This window comes from Hylobates moloch, unplaced genomic scaffold, assembly GCF_009828535.3.
Source record: "Hylobates moloch isolate HMO894 unplaced genomic scaffold, HMol_V3 SCAFFOLD_15, whole genome shotgun sequence".
Lineage (NCBI taxonomy): Eukaryota > Metazoa > Chordata > Mammalia > Primates > Hylobatidae > Hylobates > Hylobates moloch.
This window is the reverse complement of record NW_026652290.1, coordinates 92080915-92097709: the sequence shown is the minus strand read 5'-3', so window position 1 is coordinate 92097709 and position 16795 is coordinate 92080915. Positions and strand designations below refer to the sequence as shown.

Sequence of the window (16795 nt, the reverse complement as noted above, 5' to 3'; positions counted from 1 at the left end):
TGTAAATTAAATATACATTTGTGGCTGGGCCTCGTGGCTCATGCCTATAATCCCAGCACTTTAGGAGGCCGAAGTGGGTGGATCACTTGAGTGCAGGAGTTCAAGACCAGCCTGGGCAACATTCCAAAACCCCGTCTCTACTAAAATTACAAAAAGTAACTGGGCGTGGTGGTGTGAACCTGTAGTCCCAGCTACTCCGGTGGCTGAGGTGGGAGGACTGCCTGAGCCCAGGAGGTCTAGGCTACAGTTAGCCATGACCGTGCCACTGCACTGCAGCCTGGGTGGCAGAGTGAGACCCTGCCTCAAAAAGAATAAAAAATTGGCCAGGCTCGGTGGCTCATGCCTGTAATCCCAGCACTTTGGGAGGCAGAGGTGGGCGGATCACCTGAGGTCAGGAGTTCAAGACCAGCCTGACCAACATGGAGAAACCCCATCTCTACTAAAAATACAAATCAGCCAGGCATGGTCACCGTGGTGGCGCATGCCTGTAATCCCACCTACTCAGGAGGCTGGCGCAGGAGAATTGCTTGAACTGGGAGGCAGAGATTGCGGTGAGCTGAGATCATGCCATTGCACTCCAGCCTGGGCAACAAGAGCGAAACTCCATCTCAAAAAAAAAAAAAAAAAAGTATAACACACATACCAGAGTGCACAAATCTTTAGTGTGAACACAAATCTTTAATTTCCACCCATATGAGGAAATACAATATTGACAGTGGCTCAGATGCAACCCCTCATGCAGTCATTACCCCTTGCCTCCTCCCCAGTTAACTGCTGTCCTGACCTTCAACACCCCTAGCATGGTTTTGTCTGGTTCTGACTGGAGATAAGTGGAATCATACAGTATGTGCTCTGGCTTTGTTGGCGGAACATTATGCTTGTGAGATACATTCATGTTGGGTGCAGCAGGTCATTCGTGTTCATTGCTATAATGTCTGTTGTATGAATGTAGCATGCTTTACTTATCCAGTCACCAATGGATTGACATTTAGATTGTGTCTAGTTTGAAGGTACAAGAACACTGTCTTTTGGAACACATATGTGCTCATAACAAACAAGAGGGAAATAAATGGAAGGATTGCGGGTGTATTAGTCTGTTTTTACACTGCTATAAAGAAATACCTGAGAAATTGGCTGGGCGCAGTGGCTTATGCCTGTAATCCCAGCACTTTGGGAGGCTGAGGCAGGTGGATCACCTGAGGTTAGGAGTTCGAGACCAGCCTGATCAATATGGTGAAGCCCTGTCTCTACTAAAAATACAAACATTAGGCAGACGTGGTGGCACAGGCCTAAAATCCCAGCTACTTGGGAGGCTGAGGCAAGAGAATTGAAGTGAGTGGAGATCGTGCCACTGCACTCCAGCCTGGGTGACAGAGTGAGACTCCGTCTCATTGAAAAAAAAAAAAAAAAAGGCCGGGCACGGTGGCTCACACCTGTAATCCCAGCACTTTGGGAGGCCAAGGCGGGCGGATCACGAGGTCAGGAGATCGAGACCATCCTGGCTAACATGGTGAAACCCTGTCTCTACTAAAAATACAAAAATATTAGCTGGGCGTGGTGGCGGGTGCCTGTAGTCCCAGCTACTCATGAGGCCGAGGCAGGAGAATGGCATGAACCCGGGAGGCGGAGCTTGCAGTGAGCCGAGATCACACCACTGCACTCAAGCCTGGGTGACAGAGCGAGACTCCGTCTCAAAAAAACAAAACAAAACAAACAAAAAAAAAATCAGCTCTCGTGAGAACTCACTCACCATCATGAGAACAGCATGGGGGAAACCACCCCTATAGTCCAGTCACCTCCAACCAGGTCCCTCCCTTGACATGTGGGGATTACAATTCGAGATGAGATTTGGGTGGGGACACAGAGCCAAACCATATCAACAGGGTATGCATATTTCTAATCTTAGGAAGTACTGCTAAATGATGTCCCCAAATTGTCCAGATTTTTATGTCCTCCTGATGGAGAGCAGGATGCTATCCCCATAGCCACAATGGGGCTGAGGAATGGGGGTGGTAGCTGATATTGTCCATACCACTCACACTTACATAAGATTATCAGCCTCTCCATGAAGCACTCCCCTGATTATTATAAATGTCCAATCAGGCTCCAGACTTCTGAAATAGTTTATTTCAATTGCTCTTTCCAGTTCAATGGTGGCTTCAGTGGAGGAAGTGACCCCTACAGCTTCTTGTGTGATGCTCATATATATATGTGTGTGTGTGTGTGTGTGCACGCGTGCATGTGTGTGTATATATGTGTGTGTATATATATATATAGTTTGTTTGTTTGTTGTTTCGTTTCTGTTTTGTTTTTTTTTCTTTTGAGATGGAGTCTTGCTCTGTCACCCAGGCTGGAGTGCAGTGGCGCGATCTCTCCTCACTGCAACCTTTGCCTTCTGGGTTCAAGCAATTCTCCTGCCTCAGCCTCCGGAGTAGCTGGGACTACAGGTGTGCGCCACCACGCCTGGCTAATTTTTGTATTTTTAGTAGAGACAGGGTTTCACTATGTTGGCCAGGCTGGTCTCAAACTCCTGATCTCAAATGATCCACCCACCTTGGCTGCCCAATCAACATATATATTTAAATACCTATGATTAATATATTCAACATATTAAAAAATCCCAGTTGACAATTTACTCGGTAAATGGAGATTTTAAAAATTCAAATTCTAGGGAATTTGGAGTGCCTAGCTAGTACCTCTGCCTCCCGGGTTCAAGCAATGTGCCTTCCAAAACTTTGGAGCTGTGCATTTGGATTGGTCTGGTGGTGCCCAAGGGATAGGTGAAGACACTTGCCTTAGTTTAACCATCTCAGCAGAAGTGGCTTCCCCTGGCAGTATACATCAGATGATTTAAAGAGGCAAGAAAGACACTCCCTGTTCCCCTTTTTGGAGCCAGACGTTAAAAAAAATCTTTTCCAGGTCACCAGCTGATCACAGAAAAAATGGAATAGGCCAGGCATAGTGGCTCACACGTGTAATCCCAACACTTTGGGAGGTCAAGATGGGTGGATCGCTTGAGGGCGGGAGTTCAAGACCAGCCTGGCCAACACAGTGAAACCCTATATCTACTAAAAATACAAAAAGTGGCTGGGGATGGTGGTAGGTGCCTGTAATCCCAGGTACAAGGGAGACTGAGGCAAGAGAATTGCTTGAACCCAGGAGGCAGAGGTTGCAGTGAGCTGAGATCACACCACTGTACTCCAGCCTGTGGGACAGGGCAAAACTCCATCTCAAAAAAAAAAAAAAAAAAAAAAACCCAGAAAAAATGGAATCGAAACTTCAGTGACCACACAGGAAAAGGAATACACATGTTGCAAAAACAGTTGTAAAAAGTCAAACAGATGGCTCTAGCCCTTGACAAGCAAAACCCAGCAATCTCCAAGGAAAGGGTGAATCCAGTTTCAGTAATTAACATATTATAATACTCCAAAAGTCCAATTTTCAACAAAAACATTACAAAACATACAAAGAAACGGGCAAGTATAGCTTATTTATGGCAAAAAAAGTTCTTTTGACAGAGACCATCTCTGAGGAAGCGCAGACGTTGGAATTACTAGTCACAGACCTTATCAACTGTCTTAAATATGCTTTATGAGCTAAAGGAAACCATAGACAAAGAACAAATGGAAATCAGGAAAATGATATATAAACAATATATAAACAACATGAGAAAATCACTAAAGAGATAGCAATTATGAGGAGGCAGGGGAAGATGGCTGAATAGAAGCCTCCAGTAATCATCCCGTCAGAAGAACAACCAACTGAACAACCATCCACACAAAAAAGCACTTCATAAGAACCAAAATCAGGTGAGCGAACATAGTACCTGGTTTTAACTTCGTATCACTGAAAGAGCCATTGAACGGGGTAGCAAAGACAGTCTCTTTTTTTTTTTTTTTTTTGAGATGGAGTTTTGCTCTCATTGCCCAGGCTGGAGTGCAATGGAGTGATCTCGGCTCACAGCAACCTCCGCCTCCTGGGTTCCAGTGATTCTCCTGCCTCAGCCTCCTGAGTAGCTGGGATTACAGGCATGTGCCACAACACCTGGCTAATTTTGTATGTTTAGTAGACATGGGGTTTCACCATGTTGGTCAGGCTGGTCTCGAACTCCTGACCTCAGGTGATCCGCCTGCCTCAGCCTCCCAAAGTGCTGGGATTACAGGCGTGAGCCACCGAGCCCGGCCTGAAACGCCTTCCTTACACTGGAGAAGATAAGCGGGAAGAATAAAGAGGTCTTTGTTTTGCATCTTGGATATCAGCTCAGCCACCCTAGGATAGCGGACCAAGCGGGGTCCTGAGGGCCCCATTCCAGGCTCTAGCTTCAAGGCGATTTCCAGAAACATCTGGGCCAGAAAGGAACCTACTGCCTTGAAGGAAAGGGCCCAGTCCAGGCAGGATTCATTACCTGCTGACTAAAGGACCCTTGAATAATCAGCAGCAGTACCCAGGCAGTACTCCGTGTGGGCCTTGAGTGAGACTCAGAGACATACTGACTTCAGATATGACCCTGCATATTCCCTGACATGGTGACTACGGGGGCAGGCTCCTACTGCTTAAGGAAGCGGGAGGGAAGAGTAAAGGGGCCTTTGTCTGGCAGCTTAGTTACCAGCTCGGCCACAGTGGAGTAGAGCACCAAGTTGGCTCTTGGGGGTCCCCGATTCCAGGCCTTGGCTCTTGGATGGCATTTCTGGACCTACCTTTGGCCAGAGGGGAGCCCACTGCCCTGAAGGGAGAGACCCAGGCCCGGTAGCCTTCACACAAGCTGACTGAAGAGACCTTGGTCCTTAAATGAACACCAGCAGTAGCCAAGCAGTAGCTGCCATGGTCCTGGGGCAGTGGTGGCCACAGGGAGAGGCTCCCCTGTTTGCAGAAAAAAGAGTGGGGAAGATTTTGTCTTGTGGCTTGCGTGCTAGCTCAGCCACAGTAGAACAGAGTACCTAAGGTTTCCAACTCCAGGCCCTGGCTCCCAGATGGCATCTCTGGGCGCACCTGTGATGGGGGGCTTGCACCACACTGAAAGGATGAGCACAAGCCTGGCTGGATTTGCCATCTGCTGCTTATAGAGCCCTAAGGCCTTCAGTGAACATAGGTGGTACCCAGGCAGTGCTGACCACCGGCTTTGGGGGAGATCCCGTGTTGGGCTGGCTACACGTCTGACCCAGCACAGTCCCAGCACTGGTGGCCACAGCAGTGCTTGTATCGCACTTCCCCCAGCTCCAGGCAGCCCAGCACAGAGAGACTCCATGTGTTTGGGAGAAAAAGAAGAAGACAAGAATCTCTGCCTGATAATCCAGAGAATTCTTCCAGATCTTATCCAAGACCACCAAGGCAGTGTCTCTACAAGTCTCCAAGGGCCACGGCATTCCTGGGCTTGGGGTGCCCCCTAATGCAGATACAGCTGCAGTGACTAAAGACTTAGATCACAACACACAAGTCTTTTCAAATACCTGGAAAGCCTTCCTAAGAAGGATGAGTACAGACAAGCCCAGACTGTGAAGACTATAATAAATACCTAACTCTTCAATGCCCAGAAATTTATGAACATCCTCAGGTAACAAAACCATCCAGGAAAACATGACCTCACCACAGAAACTAAATAAAGCCGGCTGGGCACAGTGGCTCATGCCTGTAATCCCAGCACTTTGGGAGGCCGAGGGGGGCGGATTGCGAGGTCAGGAGATCGAGACCATCCTGGCTAACACAGTGAAACCCCGTCTCTACCAAAAAAACAAAAAATTAGCCAGGCGTGGTGGCGGGTGCCTGTGGTCCCAGCTACTCAGGAGGCTGAGGCAGGAGAACGGCGTGAACCTGGGAGGCGGAGCTTGCAGTGAGCCAAGATTGTGCCACTGCACTCCAGCCTGGGCGACAGAGCGAGACTCTGTCTCAAAAAATAAAATAAAATAAAATAAAATAAAAGCAACAGTGACCAATCATAGAGAGACAGAGATATGTGACCTTTCAGACAGATAATTTAATAGCTGTTCTGGGGCTGGGTGCAGTGGCTGACACCTGTAATCCCAGCATTTTGGGAGGCTGAGGTGGGCAGATCACTTGAGCTCAAGAGTTCAAGACCAGCCTGGGCAACATGGCAAAACCCCGTCTCTACAAAAAAATACAAAAATTAGCCAGGCATGGTGGTGTGCACCTGTGGTCCCAGCTACTCAGGAGGCTAAGGTGAGAGGATGGTTTGAGCCCAGGAGGTGGAGGTTGCAGTAAGCCAAGACTGTGGCACTGCACTCCAGCCTAGGTGATAGAGCCAGACCTTGTCTCAACAAGAAACAAACAAACAAAAACTATATATATGGGGGGGAGAGAGATAGAGAGAGAGAGAGAAGGAGGGCTCTGTTTTGAGGAAACTCAACTAAATTCAAGATAACACAGAGAAGAAATTCAGAATCCTATCAGATAAATTAAACAAAGAGATTGAAATAATTAAAAGAATCAGGCAGAAGTTCTGGAGTTGAAAAATTCAATTGACAAACTGAAGAATGCATCAGAGTCTCTCACCAGCAGAATTAATCAAGCAGAAAAAAAAATTAGTGGCCGGGCATGGTGACTCATGCCTGTAATCCCAGTACTTTGGGAGGCCAAGGCAGGAGGGTCACTGGAGCCTAGGAGTTTGAGACCAGTCCAGGTTACATAGCAAGACCCCCTTCTCTATCTTAAAAAAAGAAAAAAAAAAAGGAAATAATTAGTGAACTTGAAGAAAGGCTATTTGAAAATACACAGAGGAGACAAAAGATAAAAGAATAAAGCATACCTACAAAATCTAGAAAATAGCCTCAAAAGGACAAATCTAAGAATTACTGGACTTAAAGAGGAGGTAGAGAGAGACACAGGTAGAAGTTTTATCTAAAGGAATAATAACACAGAACTTCCCAAATCTAGAGAAGTATATCAGTATTCAAATGTAAGAAGGTTATGGAACACCAAGCAGATTTAACCCAAAGAAGACTACCTTGCCGGGCGCAGTGGCTCACGCCTGTAATCCCAACACTTTGGGAGGCCAAGGTAGGCGGACAACCTGAGATCAGGAGTTTGAGACCAGCCTGTCCAACACGGAGAAACCCCATCTCTACTAAAAAATATAAAAAAAAAAAAAAAAAAAAAAAAGCCAGGCATGGTGGCACATGCCTATAATCTCAGCTACTCAGGAGGCTTAGGCAAGAGAATCACTTGAACCTGGGAGGTGGAGGTTGTGGTGAGCTGAGATCGCACCATTACACTCCAGCCTGGGCAACAAGAGCGAAACTCCTTCTCAAAAAAAAAAAAAATAGAAGACTACCTCAAGTCCTTTAATAATCAAACTCCCAAAGGTCAAGGATAAAGAAAGAATCCTAAAAGCAGCAAGAGAGAAGTAACAAATAACATTCAATGGCGCTCCGGCTGGGCGCAGTGGCACATACTTGTAATCCCAGCACTTTGGGAGGCCGAGGTGGGTGGATCACTTGAGGTCAGGAGTTTGAGACCAGGCTGGCCAACATGGTGAAACCTTATCTCTATTAAAAATACAAAAATTAGCCAGTGGGGTTGGGGAGGTGGCAGAGGAGGGGATGGATGGTTAATGGGTACCAAAATAATAATTAGAAAGAACAGCCGGGCACAGTGATTCATGCTTGTAACCCCAGAACTTTGGGAGCCCAAGGCGGGAGGATCACCTGAGGTCAGGAGTTTGAGACTAGCCAGGCCAACATGGTGAAACCCCATCTCTACTACAAATACAAAAATTAGCTGGGCAGAGGCAGAGGTTGCAGTGAGCAGAGATCATGCCACTGCACTCCAGCCTGGGCAACAGAGCAAGACTCTTGTCTCAAAATAATAATAATAGGCTCGGAGTGTTGGTTCATGCCTGTAATCCCAGCACCTTGGGAGGCCAAGGTGGGTGGATCAGCTGAGGCCAGGAGTTCGAGACCAGTCTGACCAACGTGGTGAAACCCCGTCTCTACTAAATACAAAAAATTAGCCAGGCATGGTGGCGCATGCCTGCAATCCCAGCTACTTGGGAGGCTGAGGCAGGAGAATTGCTTGAACCTGGGAGTCACAGGTTGCAATAAGCCAAGAATGCACCATTGCACTCCAGCCTGGGCAACAAGAGTGAAACTCTGTTGCAAAAAATAATAATAAATAATAATAATAATAATTAGAAAGAATGAATAAGATCTACTATTTGACAGCACATCAGGGTGACTAGTTGTACATTTTAAAGTAACTAAAAGAAGCTGGGCGCCGTGGCTCACACCTGTAATCCCAGCACTTTGGGAGGCTGAGATGGGGGACTGCCTGAAGCCAAGAGTTCTATACAAGCCTGGTCAACATGGCAGAGACTATCTCTATTAAAAAGAAAAAAAAAATAATGAAAAGGGTGTAACTGGCCGGTTGTGGTGGCTCATGCCTGTAATCCCAGCACTTTGGGAGGCTGAGGCAGGCAGATCACCTGAGGTTGGGAGTTCGAGACCAGCCTGGCCAACATGGTGAAACCTCGACTCTACTAAAAATACAAAAATTAGTCGGACATAGTGGCACACACTTGTAATCCCAGCTACTCAGGAGGCCAAGGCAGGAGAATTGCTTGATCCCAGGAGGCAGAAGTTGCAGTGAGCTGAGATCACGCTGCTGCACTCCAGCCTGGGCGACAGAGTGAGGCTCTGTCTCAAAAAAAAAAAAAAAAAGTGTAATTGGATTGTAACATAAAGAGTAAATGCTTGAGGAAGTGGATACCCCATTTTCTATGTTGTAATTATTCCATATTGCATGCCTGTATCAAAACATCTCATAATGTACCCCATAAATATATACATCTACTATGTACCCACAAAAAATTAAAAAATTAAAATAAAATAAAGTCCACGGGAGGGTATGCATAGGTTATGTGCAAATACTAGGCCATTTTGTATCAGGGTCTGGGGCATCAGTGGGGGTCCTGGAAGGAATCCCCCACAGGTACCAAGTGAGGACTTTACCTTTGTATATTATGCGGGTTTTCCAACAGAGGGCAGTAAAGAGTTGGAGGAAGAGGTGCCAGGTGGGCTAGGACTCGGTTTCACTCTGGCGACATTCTCACAGTCAAGCGGCTTCCTCAAGCGTCCCTGCGCATACAGCATGCCACATTGTTCACTGGGCGAGAGGGAACAGGCTGTGTCACCCCAACAGTCCCAAGGAGACCGGATAGGGCCAGATGGAGGGCGATCACAAAGGGCCCTGGGTCAGTGTGAGATGCCTGCAGCTTGGCGGGGCTCCCCAAGCAGGTATGGGGAAATACCCAGCATCTCAATCTCTAGGCCCTGCAGCTCTGCCTTAATGGCCCCAAAGATCTCCAAGCCTCCAGCGAAGTTGGCCACAATGACTCCTGTGGTCCTGCTGTGAAGCCGCTCTGGAAAGAGAGGTGTTGGGGAGTCAGGCCCTTGACCGAGGTCACCCCCAATCGTGTCCCCTCCCTAGCCCCTGGCCCTGTCCCTCCCATGGCCCCCCCCCCCATCCCTGTCCCAGTTCCATCCTAGATTCTGCTCTTGGCTGGACATCAGCTCCAGCCCCTGACCCTGACCCTGACCCCTGTCCCAGTCCCTATCCTGGAATTCTCCCAGCCTGGTCCTCCTGGCCTCCACCCATCTCCTTTGCCTCCTGCTCCAACTAGCTCAGGTTCCTACTGACGAGGATGATGTTCAGACCTCTCCAGTGGAGCTGCAGGGGATTCATTCATTAAGTCAACAAATAGTGACTGCCTGCTGACTGTTATACAATGCTGCTATAGGCACTGCCCATACAGAGCTGAGTGCAAGAGAAAAACAAAATTGCAAAGGCTCTGTCTGGCAGCTTAGAGGACAGCCCAGAGTCCAGTATTACTCAGTGAAGTGGCCAGTTGTCTATGAGCGCAGCAAGATGGACCCAGGACCAGATCATAGGGCCTCCAATGTCCCAGTAAAGACTGTGGCGTTGAGGCTGGGTGTGGTGGCTCATGCCTGTAATCCTAGCACTTTGTTGTTGTTGTTGTTGTTGAGACGGAGTGTCACTCTGTCGCCCAGGCTGGAGTGTAGTTGCATGATCTCTGCTCACTGCAACCTCCACATCCCAGGTTCAAGTGATCATTCTGCCTCAACCTCCTGAGTAGCTGGGATTACAGGTGCGTGCCACCACACCGGGCTAATTTTTGTATTTTTAGTAGAGACAGGGTTTCGCCATGTTGGCCAGGCTGGTTTCGAACTACTGACCTCAGGTGATCTGCCTGCCTCAGTCTCCCAAAGTACTAGGATTACAGGCTGGGCATGGTGGCTCACTTTAGGAGGCCGAGGTAGGAGGATTGCTTGAGCCCAGGAGTTCAAGACCAGCCTGAGCAACATAGTGAGACCCCATCTCTAAAATAATAATAATAATAATAATAATAATAATAATAATATGATTGGGCTTTTATTCTCAGTGACAACAAAAGTCCAATAATTCAACTGTTTGTCCCTTCCTTCATTCATATCTTTGTTCAAAATGTGTTTACTGAGCACCTGCTCTTTGCTAGTGATGCTGGGGACACAGGGTGACCAGGACAGACCCAGTCTCACCCTCTCCCATGCACCCTCCACTCAGTAGCCAGAGGTTTCTTTCTTTTCTTTCTTTTTTTTTTTTGAGACAGAGTCTTGCTGTGTTGCACAGGCTGGAGTGCAGTGGCGCGATCTCGGCTCACTGCAATGTCCGCCTCCCAGGTTTAAGTGATTCTCCTGCCTCAGCCTCCTGAGTAGCTGGAATTACAGGCGCACACCACCATGCCCAGCTAATTTTTGTATTTTCAGTAGAGACGGGGGTTTCACCATGTTGGCCAGGCTGGTCTCAAAATTCTGACCTTAGGTTATCCATCTGCCTTGGCCTCCAAAGGGCTAGGATTGCAGGCATGAGCCACCACACCTGACCCATCTAGGTATCTCTTGCTAAAGCGCAAGCTCGTCCCTGCCTCTCTCCTGCTTGGAACTTGCCTTGGCTCCCCAGGGCCCTTGGGACAAAGCCCTGCTCCTCATTCTGGCCCTGTGTGGCCTGGCTCTTGACTGAGTCTTCAGCTCTACCTCCTGCCAAAGGCCCCTCTATAGCAGTCCATGCACAACAGACAATTCATCTCGCCCAAACAAGCACCCCCAGGATTGTCCTGCCTCTGGGTCTTTGCACATGCTATTCTTTGTCTTGAATGCCTTTCCCCTTGAAATGCGATTAGCAAATATTTGTGGAGTGGGTGTTATCAGCATTTCGGTGCATGTCTGACCCTCTCATTCTGCATATCTGAGGGTGATGTGTTATGTGGGACCGAGTGCCCATCACCTTTGGAGGGAGGCTGTGCCTGAACGTCTCAACAGCTCCATGCATCTGAGAGGCTGATGCTGTGTGATGGTGTGAAGGCCATTCATTCATTCAACAAACAATTTGCCTAGTATCTACTCTGTGGTTTTCCTGGGTTAGCTGGCACTGGCAAGACAGCCTCAACCCTGTCCTCATGAGGCCAACAGTCCAGTGGGGGTAACAGACCAGTCCCCAGGCAGTGATGACCAGAGTGGTCATCACTACCCAGTGACTTGCAACTAGCCACAAATAGTCTCTCTTACCCCAGTGTTGCCCTTCCCCTTGGGGGCTATCTCCTCCTCCCTTCTTACCTACTGCAGGACAATGGTCTGGCTTTTCTCCCATCTTTCCCCTGTATCATGACTTCTCCCTCTTCTGAAATATTCCCAGCGGCATACAAACATGCCATGACCCCTCCCATCTTCCCCATCTAGGTACTTCCCCAATCCGTCCCTCCTTCCCTCTCTCCCTCCCTTCCCCCCTTTTTTTTTTTGAGACGGAGTCTTGCTCTTTCACCCAGGCCAGACTGCAGTGGCGCTATCTCGGCTCACTGCACGCTCCATCTCCGGGGTTCACGCCATTCTGCCTCAGCCTCCCGAGTAGCTTGGACCACAAGCGCCCGCCACCGCACCCAGCTAACTTTTTGTATTTTTAGTAGAGATGGGGTTTCACCATGTTAGCCAGGACGGTCTTGATCTCCTGACCTCATGATCCACCTGCCTCAGCCTCCCAAACTGCTGGGATTACAGGCGTGAGCCACCGCACCCGGCCCCCTTTCTTTTTTTATTTTGAGATAAGGTCTCACTCTGTTGCCCAGGCTCGAGTGCAATGGCACAATCATGGCTCACTGCAGCCTCAACTTCCTGGGCTCAAGCAATTCTTCCATCTCAGCTTCACGAGTAGCTGGGACCACAGGCACATACCACCACGTTAGGCTAGTTTTTGTATTTTTTGTAGAGATAGGGTCTCGCTATATTGCCCAGGCTGGTCTCAAACACCTGGGCTCAATCTATGCTCTTACCTTGGCCTCCCAAAGTGCTGGGATTACAGGTGTAAGCCACCATGCACTGCCACTTCCCCATTTCTTAACATCCCACCCCTTCACTCAACACTGCAAAGAGGATGTTCTCCTCTGGCTCTCCTTCTACACCCTCTTGTACCCTCTCCTATCAGATTCCCATCCCTGCCAATGCCGAGGTGGGAAGATCCACTGAGGCCAGGAGTTCAAGACCAGCCTGTGCAAAATAGTGAGACCCCCACCGGAAGGAAGGAAGGAAGGAAGGAAGGAGGGAGGGAGGGAGGGAGGGAGGGAAAAAGAAAGAAAGGGGCCGAAAGCCAGGCCTGGCTAGTGCGCTGGAGTTTAAGGAGTGAGGGAAGCTCTGTGCTCTAGGGCTGGAAGTCCACCATGAGACCACTAAGCTGCCACTCTCCCAGGCAGCTCCGCTCCTCAGGGACTCTCGCTAAACTCATTGAAAAGGGAAGTCCTGGCCAGGCGTGGTGGCTCACGCCTGTAATCCCAGCACTTTGGGAGGCAGAGGCAGGCAGATCACAAGGTCAGGAGTTTGAGACCAGCCTGGCCAATATGGTGAAACCTCATCTCTACTAAAAAAAAAAAAAAAAAAAAAAAAAAAAAAAACTAGCTGGGCGTGGTGGCACGTGCCTATAATCCCAGCTACTCAGGCTGAGGCAGGAGAATCGCTTAAACCTGGGAGGTGGAGGTTGCAGTGAGCTGAGATCTTGCCACTGCACTCCATGCACTCCAGCCTGGACAACAGAGCGAGACTCCATCTCAAAAAAAAAGGAAAGAAAGAAAAGAAAGAAATAAAGAAAGAAAGAAAGAGAAAAAGAAAGGGAAGTCCTGGGAGATCATCCTGTTTGAATTGTGATCCACTCACCCTAGGGGTGGAAGGGGAGCTGGCGGGAGAAGATGCTGATCCACACCTACTTTTTTTTTTTTTTTTTTTTTGGGACAGAGTCTCGCTCTGTCCCCCGGGCTGGAGTGCAGTGGTGCAATCTTGGCTCACTGCAACTGCTGCCTCCTGGGTTCAAGCGATTCTCCTGCTTCAGCCTCCCGAGTAGCTGGGATTACAGGCATGCGCCACCATGCCTAATTTTTATATTTTCAGTAGAGACAGGGTTTCTCCATGTTGGCCAGGCTGGTCTCGAACTCCTGACTTCAGGTGATCTGCCCGCCTCGACCTCCCAAAGTGCTGGAATTACAGATGTGAGCCACTGTGCACAGCCAATAATACAATTTTTTTAAAGCTCACCTTTATCTGGCCCCTTCTGGTACTGCACTCAGCATCCCCTGCCCCACAACCACCCCCACACTTCTCCACTCTAGGTAGAGAGCAGAAATCATCTTCTTCTGTTTAACAGGTTATGGTCCCTTTCCCTTCTGCCTCAGGGCCCTTGAATATGCTGTTCTCCCTGTCTGCAACTCTTCAACCTACTTCCATTTCACCTACTTCCACCTTCTGGGCTCAGCTCTAACACCACTCATCACTTCCTCTCTCCCGCCCAGATTAGGTCAGATGGATCCCGCTCCACCTTTGTAAAGCTCCTTTACTTCTTCATGGCTCTAATCATGGTGCCAAGAAAATTGTATCTAAATTATAAATTATGGCTGGGTGCAGTGGCTCCTGCCTGTAATCTTAGCACTTCGGGAGGTCATGACAGGAGAATCCCTTGAGCTCAGAAGTTCAAGATCAACCTGGGCAACATTGTGAGAGCTTGTCTCTATTTTATTTTTTAAAATTAATTATTTTTTATTTATTTTTGAGATGGAGTCTCTCACCCAGGCTGGAGTGCAGTGGTGTGATCTCGGCTCACTGCAACCTCCACCTCCTGGGCTCAAGCAATTCTCCTGCCTCAGCCTCCCGAGTAGCTGGGATTACAGGCATGTGCCACCACACCCGGCTAATGTATTTTTAGTGGAGACAGAGTTTCACCATGTTGGCCAGGCTGGTCTAGAACTCCTGACCTCAGGTGATCTGCCTACCTCAATCTCCCAAAGTGCTGGGATTAAAGACATGCGTAACTGCGCCTGGCCTATTTATTTTTGAGACAGAGTCTTGCTCTGTCGCTCAGGCTGGAGTACAGTGGCACGATCTTGGGTCAACCTCCGCCTCCAGGGTTCAAGCGATTCTCATGCCCCAGCTCCCTGAGTAGCTGGGATTACTAGCACGTGCCTCGGCCTCCCAAAATGCTAGGATTACAGGCGTGAGCCATCGCCCATAATTTTTGTATTTTTAGTAACTACGGGGTTTCACCATGTTGGCCAGGCTATCGTCTCTATTTTTAAAAATTAAACTATAAATTATGATTACTACAACTATCTGTAAGAACATCTTATTACTGTTTCTCCCACTGGACTGTGACCTCTGTGAGGGCAGGGACTGGGTGCTATACCCCTAGCCCCAGCACAGGTCAGGTACCCAAAACGTGTGTGTTGAATTAATAAAATACAAGTAAATACAGAACGAGGGCAAAAATCTAGGGCCCCTTATTTCCCAACTACAGCTTCACCTTCCGTAAGCCAGGCATGGAGGTCTTGGGACCCCCATTCTCAGAGAAATCAACCAACTCACCCTTAGCTTAGATAGGGAGACAAAAGGAACTAACCATAAGGGTGAATGCTTAAGAGTTTTAATCAGTCCGCCATAAAAACCTCCTCCCCATTCTCCATCTTGGGGGCTCAGATCTTGGCTTCGGGTTGAGATAAGGGACAGGGGTATCAGGCTGGGAGAGGAGAGCAAATATGAATGTGACTGAGGGACCAGAGCTGGAATCGGAAGAAAACACAGGTGAGAAGGAGCAGAAAGAGACTGTTAACCCCAGTCCCTGAGCCAAGTCAGAAATCCAAGTCCTTTTATAGCATCCAGGAGCCAAATGTAGTGAAATCCACACGTCATATCGTTCTTATCTGCAAAGTGCTGTCATCTGGCGCCCAAAGCACCAGGGCAGGGCTGAATTGGGCCCGAAGTGCCTGAAGGGTGTCACTTTAGGTCTGGATAGTCAGGAGGAGATGCCACCTTGGCCTAGAGAGTTGAGAGAGAGCATCATCTTGGCCTGGAGGGGTGTGCAGGAAATGCCACCTTGGTCCAGAGAGTTGGGAGGAAGATCCCCTGCCTTGGGTGAAGAGGGGCCATCATTTTGGGCCTGCAGAAGGAAGGAAACCATGGGGAGTCCCCAGACCCCAGGATCAGGGAGGTGTAAGCAGGATGGAGACAGTAAAAGGAAGCAAAAAAAAAACCTATCCTACGACACAGCTGGACTTGGGAAACAGAAATCAGGCTGAGAGGGCGGGGCTAAGCTCAAGCGGGAGGAGGCAGGAGGCAGAAGATGGGAGAACAAAAAGTAGAACCAGCCCACGGAACCAGGGCCAAGCTTGGGCAGCAGAACAAGGACCCAGCTGGCCAGGCGCAGTGGCCCATGCCTGTAATCCCAGCACTTTGGGAGGTGAGGCGGGTGGATCACCTGAGGCCAGGAGTTCGAGACCAGCCTGGCCAACAAGGTGGAAGCTCATCTCTACTAAAAATATAAAAATTAGCCAGGCGTGGTGGTGCATGCCTGTAATCTTAGCTACTCGGGCGGCTGAGGCAGGAGAATCGCTTGAACTCGGGAGGTGGAGGTGGCAGTGAACCGAGATCACGCCACTGTGCTCCAGCCTGGGCGTCAGAGTGAGACTCTGTCTCTAAAAACAAAACAAGGACCCAGCCTAGGGTGAAGGCAGTTCTGAAAGTGGAGCTAGGATGGGAGGCGTACCCAACTGAGCGAAAGAAGACGGCAGGGAAGCTGTGCCACATCCTGGGTTCTTGTGGGAAGAACGGGAACAAGCCACTCCACCATAAGCAGAAATCAAACTCAGAAAGGCAGAGCAGAGCCCAGTGTGGTGGTTCACACCTGTAACCCCAGCACTTTGGGTCGCCACGGTGGGAGGATTGCTTGAGCCCGGGAGTTTGAGACAAGCCTGGGCAGCATAGTGAGATCTTCTCCCCTCTTCAAACCGACAGAAAAAAATTAACCGGGCAACTAGGCGTGGTGGTGCAGGTCTGCAGTCCCAGCTACTCTTGAAGGCTGAGCTGGGAGGATCACTTGAGCCCAGGAGGTCGAGGCTGCAATGAGTGGTAATCCTGCCACTGCACTCTAGCCTGGGTGACAGATAAGACACCCTGTCTCAAAAAAAAAAAAAAAAAAAGGTGAGCCCCCAGGGTGGAAACAGATTAAGGAGCAACTATTTACCAAAGGCTGGAGCCAAGCACCAGGGGAAGGCTCAGAACCAGGCGGCAGGGTCAGGATCGGGGGAGGAACCAGATCTAAGGGTAGTGGGGCCCTGGTCTCCACAGTAGGGGCTGAACTATATCCAATATAAAGCATTATCCAAGGGGACCGGATTAGCCCCCATGGGTGACAGCAGGATGGGAGCGGGGGTGGGGAGTGATAAGAGACACAGGGGACAGAGTCAGGTCCCAGAGGCAGCAAG

The 16795-nt window shown here is 49.1% G+C and overlaps 1 protein-coding gene and 1 pseudogene across 6 annotated transcripts in view; both read right to left on the bottom strand.

Annotated features, from left to right (window-relative positions):
* BLOC1S3 (biogenesis of lysosomal organelles complex 1 subunit 3) overlaps positions 1-16795 on the bottom strand; it is a 35835-nt gene that overhangs the window by 17856 nt on the left and 1184 nt on the right. For 3 of the 6 annotated variants that reach the window (XR_009209968.1, XR_009209969.1, XR_009209967.1), the window contains exon 2: positions 8961-9114. The gene's annotated coding sequence lies outside the window, so the exon portion shown is untranslated. Of the gene's footprint in view, positions 1-8960; positions 9115-14948; positions 15472-16350; positions 16485-16795 lie in introns of those variants that run through there. The other 3 variants (XM_032177502.2, XM_058428532.1, XM_058428531.1) reach the window with 3 other exon arrangements.
* Positions 16177-16689, bottom strand: LOC131381314 (zinc finger protein ENSP00000375192-like; annotated as a pseudogene).